Genomic DNA, 6,000 nt, shown 5'->3' on the forward strand with positions numbered 1-6,000 from the left:
GATCGAGTGCGAGGCATAAAGTAAAAGTCAGGGCCCTTGGGAGCAGAGATTCACAGTGGGACTTTAGAGTGCAAACCCAGAGCCCCCTGAAAGTGGCAGCATTAGTAGATCTACGATATATTTGCCTTCATCATAGAAACATAGAAAATAGGTGCAGGAGTAGGCCATTCGGCCCTTCGAGCCTGCACCGCCATTCAATATGATCATGGCTGATCATCCAGCTCAGTAACCTGTACCTGCCTTCTCTCCATACCCCCTGATCCCTTTAGCTACAAGGGCCACATCTAACTCCCTCTTAAATATAGCCAATGAACTGGCCTCAACTACCATCTGTGGCAGAGAATTCCCCAGATTCACCACTCTGTGTGAAGAAATGTTTTCTCATCTCGGTCCTAAAAGACAGTTGAGGCATTGTTTATGAACGCTGCAAAGTCATGTTGCAGCTGGATAAAACTTTGGATGGGCCAGATTTGGAATATTGTTCGCAGTTCTGGTCATCGCATTACAGGAAGGATGTGAAGGCTTTGTAGAGGATGCAGAAGAGGTTCACAAGGATTAAGCCTTGATTAGAGGATATTTGCATTCAGGAGAGGTTGGACGGGGCATTGGAGGCTGAGAGACCTAATAGTAGTGTAAGGCCATAAGTAATAGAAGCAGAATTTGACCCATCGTCTACTCCGCCATTCAATCACGGCTGATCTATCTCTCCCTCCTAACCCCATTCTCCTGCCTTCTCCCCATAACCCCTGACACCTGTACTAATCAAGAAGTGTGTAGAATTATGAGAGGCACAGATAGTCAGTCTTTTCGCCAGCGTGGGATTGCCTATTGCCAGAGGGCTTTGGACACGTTAAGATGAGAGGGGGAGAGTTTAAAGGACACTCGGAAGGCAATGTTGTTATAGTGAGAGGCGGTCAATAGACAATATGTGCAGGAGGAGGCCATTCGGCCCTTCGAGCCAGCACCGCCATTCAATGTGATCATGGCTGATCATTCACAATCAGTACCCCTTTCCTACCTTCTCCCCATACCCCCCTGACTTCGCTATCCTTAAGAGCTCTATCTAGCTCTCTCTTGAATTCGGTCTTAAGAAGGGTCTCGACCCGTAGCGCCACCTACCCATGTTTTCGACCTGCTGAGTGTCCTTTTGAAACTCATTTTTAGAGAGGACTCAGTGCCTGGAACACGAAGCCTGGGGCAGTGATAGAAGGCAGATCTAGTAGCAACATTTCAGAGACATTTAGATAGGGACGTGAACAGAAAAGAAATACAGGGATATGTGCCATGTGCATGCATGATGGTCGGCACAGATGCCATGGGGGGAATGCCTGATCCTGTGCCATACCTTCTCCATTCTAAACTCTCAAGCAAGCATGCCCCCAGTGTCATGTGCACAAATTCCAGTTGGATTGATACTTTTTTTTCTTTTGGTTATCACATACAGTATCTTTCATTGTATGACTCATTACACTTGCATGCAGTTCATCACAGACTGTACACACAGGCCAGCCCCACTGATCCCAAAGTAACAACCTTAGTTCCTCACCTCTACCCCCACTCCACTTCTATCTCTCTTTCCTCTAGGCATTCATTGATTTTTCCTCCCGCCTTACATTACTCTCTCTCAGGCTGTGATGTCCACACTACAATCTACTCTCTTTCCCTTCAACAATTGTTTACTCATGTGCCATTCTCGTGTAACATTGTGCCCAATCTTATTTAATTTTATAGCCTTAAAGGGAGTACAGAGAAGGTTCGCCAGATTGATCCCTGGGATGGCAGGACTTTCATATGAAGAAAGATTGGATAGACTAGGCTCATACTCGCTGGAATTTAGAAGACTGAGGGGGGATCTTATTGAAACATATAAAATTCAAGGGGTTGGAGAGGCTAGATGTGGGAAGATTGTTCATGATGTTGGGGAAGTCCAGAACCAGGGGTCACAGCTTAAGGATAAGGGGGAAGTCTTTTAGGACCGAGATGAGAAAACATTTCTTCACACAGAGAGTGGTGAGTCTGTGGAATTCTCTGCCACAGAAGGTAGTTGAGGCCAGTTCATTGGCTATATTTAAGAGGGAGTTAGATGTGGCCCTTGTGGCTAAAGGTATCAGGGGGTATGGAGAGAAGGCAGGTACAGGTTACTGAGCTGGATGATCAGCCATGATCATATTGAATGGCGGTGCAGGCTCGAAGGGCCGAATGGCCTACTCCTGCACCTATTTTCTATGTTTCTATGTTAATGACCAGGGTTACAGAGAAAAAAAAACCCAAAACGTTTGCAAAAATCAACAACAATGACCCAGGTCCTCACACCAAATATCGATGCACCTGGCGCTCAACTCTATGAATTATGAGGTGACTTCAGTTGGAGTACGAGATGACATACATCCAGGCGTCTGATAGATCGATGTCTCTCCTCGGTGAGAAAGCTCATGAAACGCTCGCTCTCCCTTTGTAACACTACAAACCGCCGTTCAGAATGGCAGGCAGTGACTAGTGGGGTACCACAAGGCTCGGTGCTAGGACCGCAGCTATTTACAATATACATTAATGACTTGGATGAAGGGATTAAAAGTACCATTAGCAAATTTGCAGATGATACAAAGCTGGGTGGCAGTGTGAACTGTGAGGAAGATGCTATGAGGTTGTAGGGTGACTTGGACAGGTTGTGTGAGTGGGCAGATGCATGGCAGATGCAGTTTAATGTAGATAAGTGTGAGGTTATCCACTTTGGTGGTAAGAATAGGAAGGCAGATTATTATTTGAATGGTGTCAAGTTAGGAAAAGGGGACGTACAACGAGATCTGGGTGTCCTAGTGCATCAGTCACTGAAAGGAAGCATGCAGGTACAGCAGGCAGTGAAGAAAGCCAATGGAATGTTGGCCTTCAACGCAAGAGGAGTTGAGTATAGGAGCAAAGAGGTCCTTCTGCAGTTGTACAGGGCCTTATTGAGACCGCACCTGGAGTACTGTGCGCAGTTTTGGTCTCCAAATTTGAGGAATGATATTCTTGCTATTGAGGGCGTGCAGCGTAGGTTTACTGGGTTAATTCCTGGAATGGCGGGACTGTCGTATGTTGAAAGACTGGAGCAACTAGGCTTGTATACACTGGAATTTAGAAGGATGAGAGGGGATCTTATCAAAACATATAAGATTATTAAGGGTTTGGACACGTTAGAGGCAGGAAACATGTTCCCAATGTTGGGGGAGTCCAGAACCAGGGGCCACAGTTTAAGAATAAGGGGTAGGCCATTTAGAACGGAGATGAGGAAAAACCTTTTCAGTCAGAGAGTTGTAAATCTGTGGAATTTTCTGCCTCAGAAGGCAGTGGAGGCCAATTCTCTGAATGCATTCAAGAGCGAGCTAGATAGAGCTCTTAAGGATAGCGGAGTCAGGGGGTATGGGGATAAGGCAGGAACGGGGTACTGATTGAGAATGATCAGCCATGATCACATTGAATGGTGGTGCTGGCTGAAAGGGCCGAATGGTCTACTCCTGCACATATTGTCTATTGTCTATTGTTTGTCTCTTTGCGCTACATGTGTATGGCTTGGTTGTATTCATGTATAGTGTGACTTGACTGGGCTGCACGCAAACACTTGGTTCACGTGGCAATAATAAACCGATGCCAACACCAAGTCCTGCTTCTGAACGCAAGCGAGGGCAGCGAGTTTAGGTCTGTCTCGTCATCCACACTGGATAGAATCACTGCTCCTGCAGTCTGTCAGACAGGCAGAGTGCATTGAGAATACTCCCGTCACCCATGTGATCTGCTGTGGCCAGGATCCACCTTTCTTTTCTGTACAATAGACAATAGGTGCAGGAGGGGGCCATTCGGCCCTTCGAGCCAGCACCGCCATTCAATGTGATCATGGCTGATCATTCTCAATCAGTAACCCGTTCCTGCTTTCTCCCCATACCCCCTGACTCCTCTATCCTTAAGAGCTCTATCTAGCTCTCTCTTGAATGCATTCAGAGAATTGGCTTCCACTGCCTTCTGTGGCAGAGAATTCCACAGATTCACAACTCTCTGACTGAAAAAGTTTTTCCTCATCTCAGTTCTAAATGGCCTACCCCTTATTCTTAAACTGTGGCCCCTTGTTCTGGACTCCCCCAACATTGGGAACATGTTTCCTGCCTCTAACGTGTCCAACCCCTTAATAATCTTATACGTTTCGATAAGATATCCTCTCATCCTTCTAAATTCCAGTGTATACAAGCCAAGTCCATCGAGGAACCGGCCAACTTTCTCACAATTTGGTCATCAGTAGTTCGGTTGGGTTAGCGATTGCCAAGGGCCTCCTGTGCAAACCGCCAGTGACATTATTTGGCGACCAAGGAGGATGGTGAAACTATCCAGGGAATACTGAAAAAGGCCAAAACTAATAAACAAATCCGGAGAGCAGATACTAAGCCAACTAGGAATCAGAACACAGTGTAGGAAGGAACTGCAGATGCTGGTTTACACCGAAGATAGACACAAAATGTTGGAGTAACTCAGCGGGACAGGCAGCGTCTCTGGAGAGAAGGGATGCGTGACGTTTCGGGTCCAGACCCATCTGCAGACTGGAGTTGAATGGCTTTAGAAACATAGAAAATAGGTGCAGGAGTAGGCCATTCGGCCCTTCGAGCCTGCACTGCCATTCAATATGATCATGGCTGATCAACCAACTCAGTATCCCGTACCTGCCTTCTCTCCATACCCCCTGATCCTTTTAGCCACAAGGGCCACATCTAACTCCCTCTTAAATATAGCCAATGAACTACCTTCTGTGGCAGAGAATTCCACAGATTCACCACTCTCTGTGTAAAAAAAAACTTTCTCATCTCGGTCCAAAAAGACTTCCCCCTTATCCTTAAACTGTGACCCTTAAACTTTGATCTTTCTATTAATGCCACACGATGTCTAAGAAGCCGCCTGTCCCCGCTGAGTTACTCCAACACTGGGCCCATCGTACGTTTAAACCAGCATCTGCAGTTCCTCCCTCCACATTTCGCCCGAAGCGGGGTCTCGACCCGAAACATCAGCACACGGTGGCTGCGTCGGTACCATGGAGAGCAACAGACCACAGCCTGACACGTTGGATCAGAACCGTGGAAAGCGCCGACAAGGCGCACCGTGTGGAGCAAGGCAGGAACAGAGCCTGTGATCAGACCCTTAGAAATCCGCGAACAAGTATCGCCAAAAGCTGGGTTGACCCTTGGTTAAGTAATGGAGACATATTTTCTCTGGAGTGGATCAACAGGTAGGGGAAGCCAAATAAGGTATGGCGTGAAAACTGAATTTCAATCATGCCCTAACTAACTAGCACGACACTACCGAGAATAGAAACAATGTCTTCGTGTAGCATTAATGAAAAGATCAAAGCCATTCAACTCCATTTCCTGATTAAATTAACTTATTCCTTGTTTTTAAATACGTTTTTCAGGGGACTGGATGATTTCTCCCGGTGGCAAGATTTGCAAAACCACACCTGCCCGTTGAAATCTATGAACTAAAAGTGAATTTGAACTAGATGAAGGCACAATTCTGAAGAAAATGAAAGTGTGGATCACATATGGTATAACAGTTACTGTGGAAACCATTTCTGGTTTATCGTCGATAGAATAAAAGTTGACTTTTAAAAAGCCCGCTGTTAATCGGTGTGTTACGAGTGGAGTGAAATTTAGTGCACGTTTCTAACCCTTGCCCGGGGATATTCAATAGCGTCAGTAGACTTGAAGGAGATCGGTCCACTCAGTTCCTTGACCCTGCTGTACAATCGGGCCATAACGTACATTTGTTCGCATTTGTCCCACGTGTTTTAATATTTTTAATCTGACAAAAGCTCGGGTTTGAACTGAATCCAGCTGCCACTGATGTATTCCTACCCATTAATCCTGTCCCATCACCCTTTTTACAAATGCTGGGATATACGTTTAAGCAAAATCTGGACAGGTACTTGGATAGGATAGGTGGAGAGGGATTTGGGGCAAAAGGAGGCAAATTGGACTAGTATAG

The 6,000-nt window shown here is 46.1% G+C and overlaps 1 protein-coding gene across 3 annotated transcripts in view; it reads right to left on the reverse strand.

Annotated features, from left to right (window-relative positions):
• Positions 1–6,000, reverse strand: part of fbxl16 (F-box and leucine-rich repeat protein 16) — a 175,364-nt gene that overhangs the window by 165,430 nt on the left and 3,934 nt on the right. The window lies entirely within an intron of this gene.

This window comes from Rhinoraja longicauda, chromosome 21 (genome assembly GCF_053455715.1).
Source record: "Rhinoraja longicauda isolate Sanriku21f chromosome 21, sRhiLon1.1, whole genome shotgun sequence".
In the NCBI taxonomy this organism is placed as follows: domain Eukaryota; kingdom Metazoa; phylum Chordata; class Chondrichthyes; order Rajiformes; family Arhynchobatidae; genus Rhinoraja; species Rhinoraja longicauda.